Source organism: Lepidochelys olivacea (assembly GCF_965140295.1).
Source record: "Lepidochelys olivacea isolate rLepOli2 genome assembly, chromosome: 13".
Classification (NCBI taxonomy): domain Eukaryota; kingdom Metazoa; phylum Chordata; order Testudines; family Cheloniidae; genus Lepidochelys; species Lepidochelys olivacea.
In genome coordinates, this window is record NC_140423.1 from 25,164,404 (window position 1) to 25,184,891 (window position 20,488).

The window sequence follows — 20,488 nt, forward strand, 5'->3', positions numbered from 1 at the left end:
AACTACTAAAAAAATCAAGGGAAAGCAGAGTTTTTCTTCTGCATAGTAAAGCTTCAAAGCTGTATTAAGTCAATGTTCAGTTGCAAACTGAACAAACATAACATTTTGTTAAGAGATACAAACAACCTCTGCTCCCGAGGTGTTCATAACGCTGAGGTTGTACTGTATGACAATCTCAGCTTTCATTGCAAAAGAAAAGTTTCCAACTGTGGTGGAGAAAAGCCGGAAAATCATGGACCCTAAAGGCTCAAAATCCCCTATATTTACTTATTTTTAAATGTCTCCTGATTTCTGAATGCTTGCTAAAGTCCTAGCAATGTAGCCTTATCATTAGCCGCATCTCTTCATTTCTCTCATTTGACTGCAAATGAGTTCTTCACACCCACATCACCATGTGGGCCATGAGGGTAAAGGTACATCTCAGGCCTGTTTCCAATGCATGGGAAGCAGACAGGTTGCTCAGGCTGAGTGTGTTTTGGTGCTGTATAAATGGTGCGTTCTGTCACAAATGGCCTGGAAAGGTGGACGGTAGAGCTGTTACGAGACCAGTGAGAAATGGTACTTGGATCCAACTGTATCATATGAGAAGGGAGGATTTGTGGTCTCTACTGGAAATGGACAGAAGGTTATGCCAGGGCTGCAAGTGATCGCCGGGACAACTCTCCACCTTAGCTGTCAATTTGCATTTTCATACCTGCGTCAAGTGGAGCTAGAAACTTACTTATAGGACATGAAAGCTAATATTAGCACTGATGTGCAGTGGGTGACCATCCAAATTCATCAGCTGAGGCCCCGCTTCAGCAAGGTATTTAAATACCTGCCTCACACAGTGTTGCCAACTCTTGTGATTTTATTGCAAGTCTCACGCTACTTGGGGATTTTCTTAGAGACCCGGCTCCTGGAGCCAGGTGACTCCGTGAGGATCTCAGCTCTTTTTTTTTAAAGGGAGTTTCTGGCCTCATGGTTGTAGAGAAAATGTGACTCCTAAACACTCAGAACCTAAAAGGCAAATATAAAGAACCCAGCTTTCCTTTTTTCTTTTTTTTAATAATCTCATGGTGGGGGGGGGCCTGAATCATGATTTTTGAACACTTGGGGTCGATAAGACCACTTTAAAAATTATTTCAATGGGGTGACTCATGCTTAAAGTTAGACACCTAGAAGTCACTTGCTGGTTCAAGGACTAAGCGTGCACTTGGCAGAGTTGGTTTTGTTCAGCATTTCATAGCAAATAGCTCTACAATAATCCACACAATCTTCCCCCTCCACCCAAGAATAACTGAAGCACCCACATTGGGGCTGAAATCACAGAATCATAGGACTGGAAGGGACCTCGAGAGGTCATCTAGTTCAGTCCCCTGCAGTCATGGCAGGACTAAGTATTTTCTAGAGCAGTGCTTCTCAAGCTATCTGATGTGGGGGGACCAGCAATTTTTTTCCCCAATGTGCGCACAGACCAGCAGCTGATGGCTTGCAGACTGGCACTGGTCCGCGGACCACCACTTTGAGTAGCACTGATCTAGACCATCCCTAACAGGTGTTTGACAGGCCTCACTGGCTTCAGCAGAGCCAGGATTTCCCACTGCATGTGTCCAAACCAAGCCATGTTAGATAAAACACGCCTCCAAATCAGCCAGAAGATGTTTCCAAAACCAAAAGAGCTCTCCCATCTTCATCTCAAATTCACGGTCCCCAGCTGACTTACTTTTGGGTAACAATTTAAATAAACTTTTCTAGAGCCTCAGACCAATGGGCATTTCTCCAAATCACCTTTAAAATAGCCCACTGAAGCCAGTTGTTTTCAATTACACACACTCAGCCCCCTGCAGTGCTAACCCGGCAGCAGGAAGTACCTGCAAAAGTGGAAATGACTCTAAACCAGTGGTTCTCAAACTATTGTACTGGTGACCCCTTTCACATAGCAAGCCTTTGAGTGCGACCCCCCCTTATAAATTAAAAACACTTGTTTATATATTCAACACCATTATAAATGCTGGATGCAAAGCAGGGTTTGGGATGGAGGCTGTCAGCTCGCAACCCACCATGTAATAACTTCACGACTCCCTGAGGGATCATGACCCCCAGTTTGAGAATCCCTGCTCTAAACAAATGCGAAAGTGACTTTCTTGAGTTTTACTCTCTAAACTGAAATAAATGCAGGAAGTAAACAAACAATTACAAATAAATTAGGATTTCAAAATTCTTCCCCATATAATAACATAAGGACCGGAATTATTAGCGCCATTGGTCAAGGTATTGTTTACAAACACACGATTTTCATAGGGACCGTGACTTTGAATCTCAAAAACGAACAAATTTCTCATGGCAGATGTCTGTTTGTTTGTTTCAGGTGGAAAGTGGCATTCTGAGGAAGGTGGCAGGGCAAGTGGGAACAGCAAGAGGCTTACAGAGGAAAGCAAGTGACCCATTCCCCCCAAAACACTTACTTGAGTATAATGCTCACTGCTGTTACTCCAATACTCTGCATGGTATGAAGCCAACAGGACGGTCTGTTCCTGCGAGCAGCTGTGCAATCAGGCCTTTAGGGAACCCATCATGTGTATTAGTCAGGGCTAGTGACTCCAAAGGAACTACTTGTGGGTGGCTGGATTGGAGGGATTGCGGGGGGAATCCTGCTTTCACTGAAGCCAGTGGCAAAACATAACTTAAATGGGTGCAAGATTGAGCTCTAAACCCTTGATTATTATAGAAGTTCCACTTTGATTCAGAACCATTAACCTTGACGCGTTGTTGTGACTAAGCTCATTGAGCTGAGGGGATGTGGCATAGTATAGGCCAGTGCTTCTCAAACTAGAGCCACTGCTTGTTCAGGGAAAGCCCCTGGCGAGCCGGTTTACCTGCCACATCCGCAGGTTCGGCCAATCGCGGCTCCCACTGGCTGCGGTTCACCACTCTAGGCCAATGGGGACTGCGGGAAGGGCGGCCAGCATGTCCCTTGGCCTGCGCTGCTTCCCACAGCCCCCATTGGCCTGAAGCGGCGAACCACAGCCAGTGGGAGCCGCGATCGGCCGAACCTGCGGACGCTGCAGGTAAACAAACCGGCCTGGCCCGCCAGGGGCTTTCCCTGAACAAGTGGCAGCCCTAATTTGAGAACCACTGGTGTAGGCTATTATTTAGCACTGTATTTCTCTGAGCTTTGCACTAGAAGATGCACAGAAAATGGAAGGTCTTTTGTTTTTGTTTTTAAACTGTCCACATCATTGCTAAAGCTTTCCACAGAACACGGATTCTTTGTTTCTGATGATCCTATATACAGCACATGCAGTGAGTACATGAAATCCGGCTCTTCAGATCACATAGGTGGCATTTGCTCTCCCCTCGGGTCAGCCATGGATTTGCTGACCCACATAACCCCCAGGCAGAGTAGAGCTCCCCCAATTTGTACTGTTTGTCCTCCAAACGTTGTGGAAAAGCACAGACAATCTGACAGACAAACAGAAAGACAAACCAGCAAGGACCACCAGAATAACAATTAACACTACACCTCTTAAACCATGGCCTAATGTAAGCTGCAGATACTCCTATCTTGACCACTCAAGAGACCAAGAAAATATGGTTGGTGAAATGAGGAAACTTGCTAAGGAACCAGCATTGGGCCTGATGTCACCATGAGAGTGAGTGAAAGATAGGGGGGGAAATGTCCATGAAAGTTTTCACCCCCAAAGGTTTCCACTTTTCATTTAAAAAAAAAGCTGAAATTAATTTTCCACTGAGCATTAGCTACTCCAGCGCCTTGGGCCAGTTAGTTGCAGGGTTCTCCCAGTAAACATCTGTATTGTTGATACACAGACTGGCCCAAATTCTGTCATAATTCACACACCCCCAGCCACACTGAAGTCCGGGGGAAACTTGCAATGTACAAATATCCTTGAAATGTCTTGTTGCTTAGAGCCTTGGGGAGGACTAATAGAATAGAAATAGCCCACCTAGGATAATAGCAGGTACAGAAGTGTTTTGGGGAGGTGCTAGAAGCAGGCACTTTGCTGAGGAGAGATGCTACTTATGACCCAGCCTGAGACCAAAAATTAATTTCCAATAGGCTTTAATAGTCAATCATCAGGAATAAAGCTCTGCAGAAAGCGTGAACTCTTTGTATAGCTACCCCAGTGTCACAGGCATGCCTGCACCCATTGTGCCCCCTGCTGGCCAAGAGGGGCATTGCAGGTACACCTTACCCTAATTTTCTCCTCATAGGTGGGCCCCCTCAACCTCCTCCATACAGGTGGCAGCTGGTGACATGGCTTAGCCCCAGCTAAAACGTAATCCCTTCCAGCATAACGAGAGTCCTGTTCAGCCCTCTGGGCTCCCTTCATGCCTCGCTGCCCTGGGACAGAGTGTTGCACCCCTCCAGGCTACTTCTGTCATCCACTTCCTCTGCGTCTTCCAGGCCCTGCTTCTGGGCATGCCCCAGGCACCCACCTTGCTCCCTGGGGTTCCTCCAGCTAACCTCTCTGCCCTCTGGTGAGACCCAGGTGTTTATCCGGCTGCCACCTAACCCCAGTTCGTCCTGCCCCCTTAGGCCAGGAGGCAGCTAATTATGGATGATTGAACAGGGCTGGCTAGCCCCAGGTCTCCTCGCCCTTGAAGGCGCAGGCTGCCTGGTCCCACATGGCTATTGCCAACCCCATGCTTTCAAAAAAAAAATAAATCAAGAATCTGGCCCCCCAAAAATGATGAGATTGGCTTAAAAATTATGAGGTTTCTTTTCATTTGCCTCTTGCTTTCTGAGGCTTTAGGATGCTCTTTGGTGACATTTTACTCCACAACCATGAGGGCTGGAACCCTCCATTGTTTTAAATGGAAGCTGAGATTCTCACATAATCAGTTGCCTCCAGGAGCTGGGGCTTTATGAAAAGAACCAAACAGCATGAGATTCATGATAAAATTGCCAGGATTGGCAACACATGATTGATGAGATAGAGCAGGTTTGTTGATGGTCCACTGTAACTTCCACTGTTTTCTGCACTGCCATGGCCAGATTGCTGAAGAACAGGCTCCACTCACAAAAATGCACAAGCAGTTGCAGATCCTGAAGCTTCGTATCCGAGCTGGCAGCTTAGACCTTGAGACACCCCTTTCCACACACAGATGCCCAATGGCAATAATTGCATGGTCACGTGTAATCATGCAAGTGCAGGTGGATCTCTGGCTTCTCTCTGCCTTATCAAATCTGGCCCTGTGTTTCACAAGTGTGGAATTTACTCCCTCTTTGGATCAGACATGGATTTGCTAATCTTGGGGCTCCCACCAAACCCCCTCTGTTTTCCCCAGACTTTTAGGGAAGGAGAGGGCTGGAGTCCGTTGGGTTTATTTCTGTCATCCTCGTTATATTTACATCTCAAAGTGGGACACAAAGTCCTTTATTGTACTGGATTGTGATGTGCATTGTATATTTTAATTTATCTAATGGGTGCCGGAGGACAGGACCCTGTGGGAGACAGACAGGCAGAAAGACGGCTACCTTCAGCACTAGCTTCAGAAGTGCCACCTAACAAAACAAATGCATGAAAGTAACAAAACAAACAAAACCAGTAAATTCTGAGTCAGAAACATTTCTTACCCTGTGGACTAATCTAGCACGACACCTCTGGATGGGACTTTGGCATCATGGCTTGAACTCAGACTTGTAGCTCTATAGACACAAACTTCTGTACCGTCTGAGCTAAAAGACCCGGCTATGCTAGCTGTAGCAGACTCAATGTGGGTCAGTCAGTTACTAGCACGGGTTACTTCTACATACTCATGAGCTGTGCAAACTGTGGGTTAAGTTTTTAGTGTAACTGATGTAATATTCCAGTGGGTCACCTATCAGCCGACTGATCTGGGATGTCCTATGGGGGTGCACCCCAGCTTCTTATTAACATCAACAACTCTGCTTTTTATTTTTTAATTGATCTCACCTCTGCCAAGGTGCTCACTGTTTGGGGGAATTCTAAAATCCCAGTGCAGGCTGCAGGACACAGATGGGGTTTGGCTCAGGTGTTTTCTGACAACAAGCTCATCCACTTGCAATAAGTCACTTTAGGGACTGGTCTAAGAGAGCTGGTTGTAGGGAAGCTCACCGCTACTGCAGTTCCGGCATCTCCTAGCAGGGGTTGCTGCATGGAGCAGGGCAGGAGCATTGTGGGTAAGCTCACAGCTACTCCAGCTCCAGCCTCTGCCAGCAGGAGGCGCCGTAGCACACAGCACAGGTGACAGTCATTCTGCAGGGTATTTTGTACATTCCACTGACTTTAACATGGAATTAAAACATACACCTACTCCCTGGGTAGATGCATCAAAGAGGATGGGAAACACCGTCCACAAATATTCCAAAAAATGTTCACATTTTCCTGGGGTCACCCATAATTTTTCTATTAAACAGCTGAGAAATAAATCCAAATTCTGCCCTAAAATCACAGCCCCTCTTCCTGCAGCCTGGGCTATGCCTTCGTAGTCACTACGTGGAAGCTGAAGGCTGAATGGGTTTCCTGGATTCCGCGTGGCACTTTTTGTGTCACTCGGGCTGGGCAGTGACACAGCGTTCAAGCACCGTACAGTGGGGTTTCACACAAGACTTGAAAACCCCCCGTAAAGAGGAAAATTGCAAAGCTGTACAGCAGCACTGGACAGACTCTTTGGCCACTCCAGCCTCAGCACATCCCCGAGGAATCTCTACAAGGGCACAGGATACAGGGACGCTCCCGTCCTGGCCTCTCCCAGCAGCAATGACGGAAGGGAACAATGCAGGAAGGCAGAGTGTATTGGTTCTCCAGTTCCAGCATCTTCCCGCAGGAGTCACTATTTCGAATAAGGCAGGAGCATCTACTGACTGTCTGCTCCTGTGGTCCAAAACCCCCACAACAGAAGTCACCACAGGGAATGGGGGAGAAGCAAGGAGCCCACAATTTCACCGACCCCCCCCCCAGCCTCTCCCAGCAGGAGTCACTGTGAGGAACAGTTTGGATACCTGGCAGACTTACATTCCCCATATAACCACAGGAGGAAACGGTGCAGGAGCACTCCCATGACAAACAATACACCCTGACATATGCTTTTTTTTTTTTTAATGCACTTGTATCATATCCCCCCATGCTTGGTGTAATGGTTTGTGCAGGAAAAAATGCCTTTATTACACATAAATGTCAATCATAAAATGGTCCAAAGCAAGCTCTATACTCCACCTTCTGATTTGCTAGGGGCTCCATGTCTGATATTTTATAATAATAGTTGTGTGATCCAGTGTGAAGCACATCTCTGACTCTTGTTCTAAGCTAGGCTCACTCCTTCAGAAGGAAGGGCCCTCCATTTATTCACAGCAAGTCCTAACCCACCGGTATCCTCAGTACAGAACACAGACATATTTCCCCCCTTGCCTTTCACAGATATATAGCCTGCCAGGCACAGCATTTCCAAGGATGCTAGCACACCAGCCTTTCACCCCGCCCCTCTCCTTCCAGCCGCTGAGAATCAAAATGTGAGCAAGTGCAACAATCTTTTTACACACTGAACCTGTCCCTCCATATTAATGGCACTTAGATAAAATACCAAGTTGGGGGGGGGGGGACGGGACACACCAAAAATGTTATGAATCCTCTGTAACAACAGGGGAGAAAAATTCCAAGTCTACCTGTCCAGAACTGACCTTTCCCACCTCTTTAAAGAGATTATAGTAACACACCTCCCTCCCAAAAAACAACCTTGGGACCCTTATGGAAGGACCTACACATGCTGCTGCTTATCTAATACCTGGATGCAGCCACATGCCACCTGATTTGCAGAGTTGTTCCTAGAGAATCTCCACTTCAAGAATCTTCATCAAAAATACATAAAGGAGGGGTGTCATTCTTTGCCCCCTCCCCCGTTGCTCAGCCTGCCACTCTCAGCCTTGCTTGCATTTGCCCCCACGTCTCGGCTCTTGAGCTCGTAGCAGGGTTGCCCATCAGCCCTTCATTCCGAAAAGCCTTTAATATTTTTAAACATCAAAATGGCGGAATTCCCTCTCTCTTTTAAAAAAACATTCTCTTGCACAAACAGAAATTCCTCTAATTTGGGGAGTGGAAATTGCACGAAGGAGAAAGTTTGCAAAAATGACCCATTTTCTCCCCTCCGAGCTCATCGCAAAGCTTCCCCTGTCCTCTCTCCCTCTCCCTCCTACCTCGCTTTCTTCCAAACTCTTCAACTCATTCGCCTATTTTGGGGGGAGGGAAGGGGGTTTAAAAAAAGAAACCCTCCCTCAGTTTAAACATGGAATAGAAAAAGCATCCCGAGGTTGCAAGCACTTGCATTGTCCCTGCCAACCCCCCTTTGCCTCCTGATTTCCTCCGCTCTTCACTTGTTCTATTGCTCTGCCCATTGCAGAAGGAAAAGTAAAATAAAAATCTAGAGAATTTGGTTCCCAAAAGATACAGTACAAAAAAAAATAAACCAAAAGGCTGGTGAGCGGAGCTAGTTGCAAAGGCAGGCAAGTGCAATTTTCGAAGCAATGCGTTGCATGCAAACCGGGCGCACAGGTGGGCAGAGCACGGCGCAGACCCTTTCCGGGGTGCATTTTGATGATTTAAAGAGGTTTATAAATTACTTTCTTATCTGATTCCTTACCTACAATAATCAGCCTGTGGTCACTGAATGCTGAGCCTGCGGGAACCGGGGCTGCTACGCGCCTGCGCACACGGGGGGGCGGGGCCGCCTGCCCTGCAGAAATGCACTGGCTAAGAAATTGACAAGCAAAGCATATTTAATATACAGCGAGCGAGCGCGGGGTGGGCTGGGGGAAGGGAGACGTGTGTTATCCACGCTGCAATCCCCGCTTTATATAAATATATAATTAAACCAGCGATTAACCCCTCCGAGGCTGCCGTGCTGCAGGGTTTCCGCTGCCAGGGGGGCTGCTGCTCCTCCGCACATCCATATTTTGATGGGTGGTGGTTGTTGTTTGGTTGGGTTTTTTTTTTTAAAGATCAGGGTTAAATTTAGAACTCATTAATTAATTAGAATTATAAATGTATCAGCTCCATCTCCCCCCCCCCCCATCTCCCATCTCCATCTCCCCCGCCCCGCTTCTTCCTTTTTTAAGTGCATGTTTCTTATCAAAGGCACTCCAGGCTCTGTTTGCTCCGAGATCGTCAGCAGTGTATTTTGTGCTGCTGTTGAGGGTGATAGTTTGCAGCAAGAAGACAGGAGAGTCAAAATACGCTGCCTGAAAGGTGCAGGTTTTTAAAGCCAGGGAGCCTATGTAGCCTGCATTTAAAATAACCCCACCCAAACCCATTCTGGATCCATCAGAACAGCGATACTGGGTCAGACCAATCACCCATCTGGCTGATGTCCTGTTTTCTGACAGTGGCCAGTGCTAGATAGATGTTTCAGAGGGAATGAACAGAACAGGGCAATTATCCACTGAGCCAGCCCCTGTTGTCCAGTCCCAGCTTCTGGCTGTCAGAGGTTTAGGGACACCCAGAGCATAAAGTTGCATCCCTGACCACCTAGGCTAATAGACGCTGATGGACCTATCCTACCTGAATGTATCTAGTTCTTTTTTGAACCCAGTTATATTTTTGACCTCCAATCTATTTGGTTTCTGATTGACATGGGAGGGCTATCTCAAATGGATTGCTCTTCCATGGCAAAGTGGAGAGTACCATCTAGATCGGGGTGGGCAAACTTTTTGGCCGAGGGCCACATCTAGGTATGAAAATTGTATGGTGGGCCCTGAATGCTCATGAAATTGGGGGTTGGGGTAGAGGAAGGGGTGATGGCTCCAGCAGGGGGTGCGGGCTCTGGGGTGGGGATGAGGGGTTGGGGGTCCAGGAGAGTGCTCCGGGCTGGGACCGAAGGGTTCGGAGGGTGGGAGGGGGATCAGGGCTAGGGAAGGGGGTTGGGGCACAGGAGGGGGTCAGGGGTGCAGGTTCCAGGTGGCACTTACCTCAAGCAGCTCCCAGAAACAGCGGCATGTCCCCCCTCAGACTCCTATGCAGAGGTGCAGCCAGGTGGCTCTGCGCTCTGCCCCATCTGCAGGCGCTGCCCCTGCAGCTCCCATTGGCCATGGTTCCCAGCCAATGGGAGCTGCGGGGGTGGCACTTGGGGCGGGGGCAGCATGCGAAGCCCCCTGACTGCCCCTACACATAGGAGCCAGAGGGGGACATGCCGCTGCTTTCGGGAGCTGCACAGAGCCACGGCATGCATGGAGCAGGGCAAGCCCACATCCTGCTCCCTGGCAGGAGCTTGAGGGCCGGATTAAAATGTCTGAAGGGCCGGAAGCAGCCCCCAGGCTGTAGTTTGCCCACCCCGATCTAGCTGTATCCAGCAAGCCACCACTTGGTGAACTCCATTATATTATCTGTTGGCAGTGGACAGCAGGATTTCTAACTCTTCTAGAACCCTTTGGAAGCTGCAAGGAGCTTGTGAGAGATGCCTGGGTGGTGAGCGCCAGCCGCAGAGGTTAGCCACTAAAAAAGGGGATTGGGTTTATAACTATTTATCTGCATTTTAAGTGTGACTGACAGTCATACATTGACTGTATGTGTTTTGTACATCAGGTATCTGGGGTCATGGTCTGCTCTTAGATACACCAGGCAAAGCTCACTGAAGCTAGTGGGGTTAGACTGACATATCTGAGAGCAAAGTTTGGCCCCTTGGATTGGATGGCAAGTGGCGATAACTTCCCAGAATCCCTCCCCACCTTTTGAAAAGAATAAATGTCCAGAGTGGGAAAGCAAACGCTGTCCTGGCTGGCTTCTTGCTGGAGTCCGTGCTAGCAGGCAGCAACCCTGGCCCCAGAAGGAACAGACTATTTTTTAAAAGCTTGCCTAACTGGTTGATAGGCGCATAGGACACGGGGGAATTTCCCCCTCTGAGCGAAGTGTGAAATGCAGCCGATGTCACATTTGCATCCAGGGCGGTGAGGTCACCACTGAAGTTCTGTTGTTTTCAAAACAATGCCCATGCTGACTCCCTGGACTGTGCGTGACTGATCAACAGCCGCCTTGGGTGGAAGGGGAAGAAAGAGGTCTCCAATTGTCACCGCGAGTAAAGAGCTCCGACCTTTCAACTGCAAGGATTGCCGTGGGCAAGTATCACACGCACTCTGCCCTGACTGTGCCCTCAGTATAGCGGCGACCGTACATGCTGCAGAATCATCATGGATGGGGTCCTGGAGTTTTTGCTAGGGACGGGCTTGGTACAGGGGCGGTGGAGAAGTCAGAAACAGAGGCAGTCTCTGGCTTTACAGACTTGGCGTCCATCGCACCAAACGGCCCTTCCCTGTGTTCTTCTGCAGTCTCGCCTGCTTCCCCTCACGTTCGGAAGCAGCGGTAGAGTGAACTGTACGAGCCCCTACAGCTTATGTAGGGCAGGAGCATCGGGGCGAGGCTGAAAGGCAGCGATGAAGCCAATGCAAATTCGCAACTGCCCCTGCCCGAATCCCGTCTGCACTGGAAAGCAGAGTGCAATCGGAATAACGAGGCTGACTAGGTTTACACGGCAAACGAGAAAGCGATTCTACCCTTAACCGCGCGGCTGGCTTTTCACTAAATAGACTCCGGCGGGGAGGTGAATCTCCATGGCCGCGTCAGCAAATTCTCTAGATTTTTCAGATAATTTGGCAGATTTAAATTTATGCAGGCAGAATTTAACTCTTCCGGTTGCCATAACAACGCAATACGTTTATTCTTCGACGCGGCCGTGTCAATTTTTAATCACATCACATTATTTTGGAATGTGATTGCCTCGGTTTAGAACTTTGGTTGCTATAACAACTGTGCAGATAAAAATACATATGGTAGCCAGTTTACATTTGCTTTTGGCTCGGGGATTTTTTCCCCCCCTTTGAACCGAGGGCAGGGGAATATTCGGAAAATTAGAGTGAAATGGCGAGATCACCCCTCCACAGAGACATCTCTCGGACTCTCTCACACACACGCTAGCGATCACAGACTTTTAAGATCCGTTTGAACATTCCAACATTCATGCTTAAGTGGTTGTCCTGTATTAATAAGATCCTTTCAATAAGAATTAAAAAGACACGACTCCCAAATAAGCACGGTTATTGTAAAAAATCCCAAACCGTTTTATTCATTTAGTGACGTGATTTGTTTTAAACTGAAGTGGGTGGACTGGAAGCCCCTGGGAAAGTGTTTTAAAATAAAATCAACCTGTCAAAAATTATTGACCCTGCTTGTGTAAGAGAAAATATTAACCTGGTTTCTCAGTTTGAATGGGTCTTGTTTGGGGTAGCTTGGGAATTTAGACAAAGGCAGCAACTAAGGGTTTTGGTTTTTAGATCTTGTGTTTGGAGTAAATAGGTGTCTTTAAATAATAGGATTATATTGCACAGTAGTGGTCAAGTTTCAGAGTAGCAGCCCTGTTAGTCTGTATTCGCAAAAAGAAAAGGAGGACTTGTGGCACCTTAGAGACTAACCAATTTAACAAAAACAGCAAAACAAATGTTAGGGTGCATAAGGAGTGAGATGGAAAATATATTACTGAAAATATTATAATGGTATATATAAATCAATGGTGCATCCTTACCTAGAATAATGTGTTCAGTCTTGGGCACCCAATCTAATATTAGATAGATAGATGGATACTCACATTTTTACACCCCCTCACACCTTTTGTTTTTAAATTAGTAACAAAGAATCAAATTTTTCAAAATATTTAAATTAATGAAAATTTCAACTAATTCTATAGTTGGTTTTAAAAAAAGGGAAAAAGGGAGGTGGGGGCTTTTCATCACAAATTTTCTGAGTGTGTCAGCTATTGCAATCGCAATTTTGAAATGTTAAATTTTTACTCAGATTTTATTCACACCTATCCGTGAGAGAAGAGAAGAATGAGCAGAGACACAGTAACAGTCTTCAAATACATAAAAGGTTGCTAAAAAAGAGGACAGCGCTCCATCCACCCATGGTAGGGCAAAAAGCAATTTGCTTAATTTGCAGCAAGGGAGATTTAGGTCAGATATCAGGGAAAACATTCTAACTATAAGCACTGAAACAGGCTTCCAAGGGAGGTTGTGGAATCCCCATCATTGTAGGTTTTTAAGAACACATTAGATAAACATCTGCCAGGGATGGTTGTGCACACTTAATCCCACCTCAGCATGGGCAGGGGTGACCTAGAGGACCTCTTAAGGTCTCTTCCAGTCCTATCTTGCTATGAGATATTAGGAGTCCAGAAATGGAAGATAAAAATTATTAGCGACATGAAAAGACTTATATGAAGAAAGACTGAAAAAAATAGGGACAGTTTAACAGTCAGGAAACAATTAAGAAGGGACATTATGGAGATATATAGACCAATTAAATGGTAGAGAGAATGGGAATAAGACACTCCTGTTGACCCTGTCCTATAATTCAGGAAGAAGACAAAGCACATTGAAAATGAAATTTAAAATTGAGGAAAAGAAATACTACACAACACATAATTAACCCGTGGAACTCACTGCCAAAAGGCATCAAAGCCAAGGCCTCTGTGGGAATCACAAAAGGATTAGCTCAAAGCTAGCACATGTACATCTATGTGAGCTGGAAATTACATCTTTATTGCAGAACATAACAGCAAAGCTCAGACCCAGTGACCTAGATATATTCATCCACCAAGGGACATCCTAGTGACTAGACCCCTCTGCTAAAAAATTGTCTCTACCTTCATGCTTACCTAAAAGCCATTGGGGAACAGCACTGAGTGGTAAGGACTGTGACCCATTTTTGTACCAAAATGGAATGCAATTAGCCAGTCGCCCAGTGTTCTTTGACAATGTGTTACAAAAATATCAGAACCCAGGCTTTCGTGCTTTGCTTTTTTATTCCTTTTGCCCTGTGTGCAGTAGCATGCAGAGATTCCCTCTTTCATGTACTTGCACAGACTCCAGAGCCAGTCTGCTCTACCTTCCTTGCTGCTGCTGAAAGATGTAGCTGAAACCGATGTGCTTGAAAGTCATTGTAAAGGACAAGGAACAAACATCTTCCTAGCTGCCAAACTGTGAAGCTTCTGCATTCTCTCCAGTGCTGGACATTTGGTTGGTATAGGTCTCTACTTCATATAGCTTTGCTTAAGTAGGTATCAGGGAGTTCTGTATGCTTCATACGCTGCAAGTGTCCCTGTGACAAATAAAATATTTACTCTTTAAATCTCCTAAGACTCAGGCTCAAATGTGACTTAGGTGAAGAAGTGGGTGGCAAAAGGGCTTGAAGAACAGAATGTTTTCTCTCTAGGTCACCAATTCAAATCCAGCCCACATCAATAGTAACTGAAAGTCATTCCGATCTGATGGTGACCTGTGGTTTCAGTGCAGTTCCTCTTGGGCAGGTGTGTCTGCATTACGGAAAGCATTGGACACTCAGGTTGGCAGCTGAATGGGAAAGGACCATGGACATTGAACTTCAGATGTGGTCACTCCAGGTCCAGGCTGAAGCAAAGAGACCGTATTGCTTCTGTTTCCTGTGCTGGGGATGGAAATAGAGAGAGAGAACTCCACTCCCTGCAGCTGTCAAGTTGACACCTTGAAGTAGCTCTCCAATCACTTCAAAATTTTAAAATAAACATACCAAAAAATCCCAGGGGAAATTGGGTGGGCTGAGTCTGTTCGGCTTAACTCAATCTTGGGAGGAACTTGGGGTGTGACCTGCGAAGTGCTGAGCATGCTGGTCCTGCTTCAGCACATGCTTTAACTTCCAGCGCTTGAGCATTATGGGACTGCTCCCAGCACTGTGCAGGAGCAAGTCCTTGGTTGGTACCATTATAAAACACTGACTCCAATTGCTTAGGCAGAACTGGACGTCCGCCTGCGAAAGTCCAGTCTGGAGTAGCAGGGCCCAAGGTGCTTTGGCAGACCTATCTGGGAGACCAGGCCTGGCACAGAGACCAGCACGGAGGTGCCTTCGCAGAACAAGAGAGGAAAGCTTGCACTATCTTCCCCCATGCCTGGCCAAATCCTGCTTCATTGAAGTCGACGGCAACATTCCCACTCACTTCAAGGAGAGCAGAACCAAGCCCGTGGCTCTGGTAATCCTGTCAGCCTTGCATCTCCAGGAGCACAGAATCACACAGCTCCTCTTACACACTCCAACATTTTCATCTGTTCATAAAAAGAACAAGATACCCAGTTCAGGGATTTTGATGAACTAATCAGAGCTGATCATTGGAGTTGGCTTAATGCACTCAGGGCTTTAAATGAGCTCTTTCTCTTCCTTTTTTCCCTTCTTTCAGTGTCACGGGGGAAATTATTTGTAAGAATGGCTGCTTGTTCTGCCAGCTTTACTGTACTGGGGAATTCACATGTAGCTTCAACTCAGGGAGAAAGAGTCAACTCAGTCACTTTGAGAGAAGCTGACTCATGGACAGACAGAACGTTCCACCCTCACTGCTAGCAAGACGTGCAAAAAGCATCATGTTCCTTGAATGCAGTTTACTGTGAACAATCAAAATTTCAGACACTTAAGAACAGGAAGCAGTGAGGCCTAGTGAATACAGCACAGGACTCAGGAGACCTGAGGTCTATTCCATGCTCTGCCACTGGCCTGCTGGATTACCTTGGGCCAGTTACTTCACCTTGGTATGTGCTTGTTTCCCCTTCTTTAAAATAGAGATAATCATACCGACCTCCTTGGTAAAATGCCTTGAGATTTATGGATCAAAAACAGTATATAAGATTTCTAGGGACTTTTGCTTGTTTTTATATACATACACACACACACCCCCAACTCAGTGCTACTGGACTTAATTGGGCAGACCAGTCTGCAAACAGATGGGGCAATGTTTAGTAAGAATTCCTCTGGGATGGGCCATGACATTAACCTCAACGCATTCTTCTCTTACTGACATGGATGTAACACAGAATTCTAGAGTGTGTGTTTTAATTTAACATGATGACCCTAAATAGGACCTGAGTCTGTTGCCACTGAAGACAAGGGTACAAATCTCATTGACTGAAGTGGGAGTGGCATGGGGCCCTCAGAGCCTTCTGAATGGCTAAGGACTGACTGTACAGTAGGGGATATATTCACATGAGATGCAAAACTGAATATAATATTCATATTTACAATTTGGTTGCCCTCCCACCACCCACTGAAGAGACAAATTGTTTTCATCTTTATTCCAAGGCTTCATTTCAATCATATTTCATTTCTCAGCTTACCTGATCCTTGGAAAATGTCTTAAAATGTTGGTAAATACAGTGAAAGTTAGCCTTTTAATGCGCTTTTAAGAACATTGCATTTGCCTCTAGACATTCATATGATATTGACTACAGTGTCTGAGCAGCTGTACATAGTGATGTGATCCTGCTAAAAAACTGTTGACAAGGGACACTCAAAGAAACATGCTAAGTCTAGTTCTCTCTGGCCTTGTCTTCACCAGGAAAACAGGAATGTTCTTACCTCATACTAGCTAACATGAGGTCGTAAAATCCTAGCAAAGACCAAGCTGTTGTAGTTTAAACACAAGGTAAGCCCTAGACTCCCCCACACTCCTTATTTCCACCTGCTAACACATCGTAAGAACACACCCTCTCTGTGTAGACTGTCCAACTGCTATGCACACAAAACATTGAGCTATCAGACACAAAGGTGCTGGTCAGCTACTACCCCAGAGCCACAGAGAGCTCTGCGTGGGATATCTTTCCTTCCTCTCTTTTCTCTGGGGACAGCAGAATGCCCTGCTCATTCATTCTTCCCCTCCTGGGAAGACACTTGTTTGATCACTCCTCCTGTTAGCCACCAAGTCTGGGGCTCCATTCCAATTAGCTCACATGCTGTTTCCTTTCTGCCCACAAGCTGCTGGGAGACAGAGGGAGATGTGACCTATGGCGAAATGTTGGTGGCACAGGAAAAGTGTAAAACTGAACATTCCACCCCCTAAGTGTCTGCCTTTGCCATGCTCACCCCACCACCCCCGCCAGTCACTTCCTCTCTTGTTAGAGAACGGGGGATGACATGGAGGTATACTAGAAGTGAAGCAATAGGATTCTGGTCTGGAGTGGGACTCAAGAGCCCTAGGTTCTATTCCTGGCTCTGCCACTGATTCACTAGATGACTTTTCCCACCAGCTGCAAAATGTGGATGATGCTACTGACCTCTATTGGAAAGCACTTGGAAAACTACGGAGGAAAAAGCTCTAGCTTAGAGTCAGGTATATTACTGAGTCGTCTCACTCAGTGCCTCAGTTTCCCCATCTGTAACACAGGGAAAACAATACTTCCTTTACAAAGCACTGAGATATATGGATAAAAAGTTATATATAAGACAGACATTATTACAAAATTTCTTCCCTCTTGGGCATCAAAAATGGTGGAACGTGATGTCCAAAATATCTACACATTGCAATTACACTATCACCCCAAGAGGAAGCAGTCTTCCATTACCAACTAACAGATCCAGACTATATGTTTTATTAGGTTCTTTCAAATTCCTTTGTTTTAGCCTTTGTTTATGCAAATTCTCTTCAGACGCTACCTTATTTCAAGGCTTCTGCTTAAGTCAGCATTCCACCTTTAAAAACTAAAAGCAAGGCGAAAACAGCATCTCTTACAACTCTTGCATTATTAGGGTAAGGGTTAGGGTTACCTTTCACTCTATCCTTAAATTGACTAAGACATCTACCCCCAGATCCTCCTTTTTCTCTTCTTCTGCTTCCACACATTCCTACTTGGTCAATAGCGCGTGTGCACATACAAAATTCTACCTCTACCTTTCATAGGAGAAATCAGAAATGCATGCATTTGAGGCCAGAATTGGGATACTAATGTGCCTTACTAAATTTGCCCCACCCCTCTCCAGAAGTCTTCACTCACCCAGCACACTCTTCACTTGCTCAGAATTTTCCAATAACTAATTTTGGGCTGAAATCCTCTGCGCTTGAGTCCTGCCCAAAGGCAAATGTTTGACAAATATTTAAGCCTATTTCATGAAGTCATTACAAAAATTTCCTATTGCAAATAATTATTTACATTATAGTCACACCAATATGTAAAAAAAACACTTTCCATGAATAGATGATGATGCAGTCCTTGGCCTGAAGAGTCACACACACAACTGAATAATGGCTGCATTCAGGTGTGAAAGTAACTTAAAGGACTTGCCCGTACTCCCAAGTCCTGAGGTGGGGGCGTGGCCTCTACCAGAAGAGGCGGGACCTTTAAAGGCTTGGGGCTAGGGCTGTGGTAGCAGCAGCTGGGAGCCCCAGGCCCTTTAAATCACCCCCTGAGCTCCCAGTTTCAGAGGTGGCTGAGAGCCCTTGGGCAAATTTAAGGACCCAGGGCTCTAGCTGTCGCTACAGCAGCAGAGCCCTGGACCCTTTAAATTGCCAGCAGAGCCCCGGGGGCCATTTAAAGGACCCAGGGCTCCCGCTGCTTCTACCACCCTGGGCCCTTTAAATCATCCCCGGAGCCTGCCAGAGTACAGCGGCAATTTAAAGGTCCCTGGGCAGTAGCGGCAGCCCTGGGCCCTTTAAATAGCCACTCGAGCCCACCGCTGCTACCCCAGGGCTCTGGCAGCAATTTAAAGGGCCTGGGGCTCCAGCTGCTGCTGGGAGTGAGCCCCGGGTCCTTTAAATTGCCACCTGGGGAAGCCAGTCCGCTCTGGTACGGCACACCGGCTCTTGCCGGCAGGTTTGTAGAAATTTTGGTGGTGCCCAGAACCTGCCCCTGCCTAAACTCTGCCCACTCCCAAACTCCACCCCCACCTGCACAAGGCCCTGGGAGGGAGTTTGGGGATGGGAGGGGATGCAGGGGTGAGAGCTATGGGGAGTGGCTGGGGATGAGGGGTTTGGGGTGTGGGAAGGGGCTCAGGGTTGAGGCAGAGGGTTAGGGTGCAGGGGGGGGATGAGGGCTCTGGCTGGGGTTGGAGATGAGGGTGTTGGAGAGGCTCAGCGCTAAGGCAGAGGGTTGGAGGGATGAGGGCTCTGACTGGGGGTATGGGCTGTTGGGTGGGGCAGGGCTGGGGACGAGTTTGGGGTGCAGGCAGGCTGCCCTGGGACTGGAGCCAGAGAGGAGAACTCCCCCCAGCCCTCTCCCCCCTGGCAGCAGCGAGCTCTGGGGTTGGGGCCCCCTCTCCTCCCCAGCAGCACACTCACTCCCACCATTGTCACTGCATGTGCTCCTAGGGCCCCTTTCAAGTCCAGGAATCTCCCTCCCCTCTCCTGTGGTGGGTGCCGTGGGCTGCCATCACACGTGCACCTCGTCCCCTGCTGCTGCCCCTCACTGTAGCCTCACTGGGGGTGAGGGATGTGGCTGCCCCTTGCCTAGCGTGGAGCAGGAGCAGCACCTGTGTGCATGTGGAGACCAGCTGTACTGGTGGAGGGTCCCGCCAGAAAATGAAAGGGTCTGAGGGGGAAGGGCAGGGGAAGGGCAGCCTGCCCTGGCAGTGGTGATAGGGGGGCACTAGGACCCTGCAGAGGCAGTTGATGCAAAGAGGCAGCATGGAGCTGCAGGGGAGAGACAGGGACACTGCTCCAGGACCCAGGGAGGCGTGAGATCAGCAGCGCGGGCCAGGGGACACTCAGGGGAGGGGGCAGCAGGTAGGAGCATGGGGGAGACCCAGCCCCCAACACTGGTGGAGCCGAGCCCCTGGGGCCATCAATATATGCTTGCCAGTACCCCGTACCAGGGCATACCGGCTTACTTTCACCTCCGGCTGCATTTCAGAACCTGTAAGTGGACCAAGTTATGGAGTACATCCATAAAAATCTTCATACTTCCATTGTATACATACAATCCCTCCACAATGCATCAACCACACACTACCTTTTGGGTGAGGCATACTGTTCTGATTTCTATGGTCTACTGCCTCTTAGATAGGTCAGTGCACCTAGCTTGTTTACACAAGATTGTTTACAAACAAAACCAGTGCAAACTGATTTCAGTTTAAAAGGGATTTATTATTGTTAGGTTAACCTCTTATTTTACTGGATTAAGCTAAATCCAAATGAGCCAGGCAATTGAAATGAAAGTGTCCACACACAAAGGTGCACCCCTTCAACCTAATCGATTTAAGCAAACACTGTTAGTTACAACAATGCAAATGTGTGTGTAGACATGGCCCTCTTTAAGAGTTAAGAAGTGCTAATTCTGCTCTGATCATTTTTACTCATCTCCCTCTTCAAATAAAAATGAAAGAAAAGTTTGTCGTGGCCATGTTAACAGGGGTATAATTAAAAAAAAATCACAAGAAGACAGGCCATGGAAAAGTTCCCACAGCATGATTAACACATAGCACTACACCCAGTAATATTTATAGTCTGGTTTTCCCCCTAAATGTGCAGCTTAATATATTCCTCTTACTATTAAATATACACCATAAACCAGACAGGAAATGCAACATGGTTAAATTGGCTTTCCGGTGGGAGCCTGACCTTTCTTGTTGCTCAACATATTGTAATTTCAACTGCACCCATGCCATTTTATTACCATAGCTTTCTGCATTTATTACCACCATAACTCTCCCCTCAAGGACATCCTGAATGTAAGGACTTCTGACTTTTGAGTGCTTCT

General features: G+C 47.1%; 1 protein-coding gene across 1 annotated transcript in view; it reads right to left on the reverse strand.

Annotated features, from left to right (window-relative positions):
- L3MBTL1 (L3MBTL histone methyl-lysine binding protein 1) overlaps window positions 1–8,656 on the reverse strand; it is a 61,282-nt gene extending 52,626 nt beyond the window's left edge. Inside the window, exon 1 of the mRNA XM_084646182.1 lies at window positions 8,602–8,656. The gene's annotated coding sequence lies outside the window, so the exon portion shown is untranslated. The remainder of the gene's footprint in view (window positions 1–8,601) is intronic.
- Between the last annotated feature and the right edge of the window lie 11,832 nt (window positions 8,657–20,488).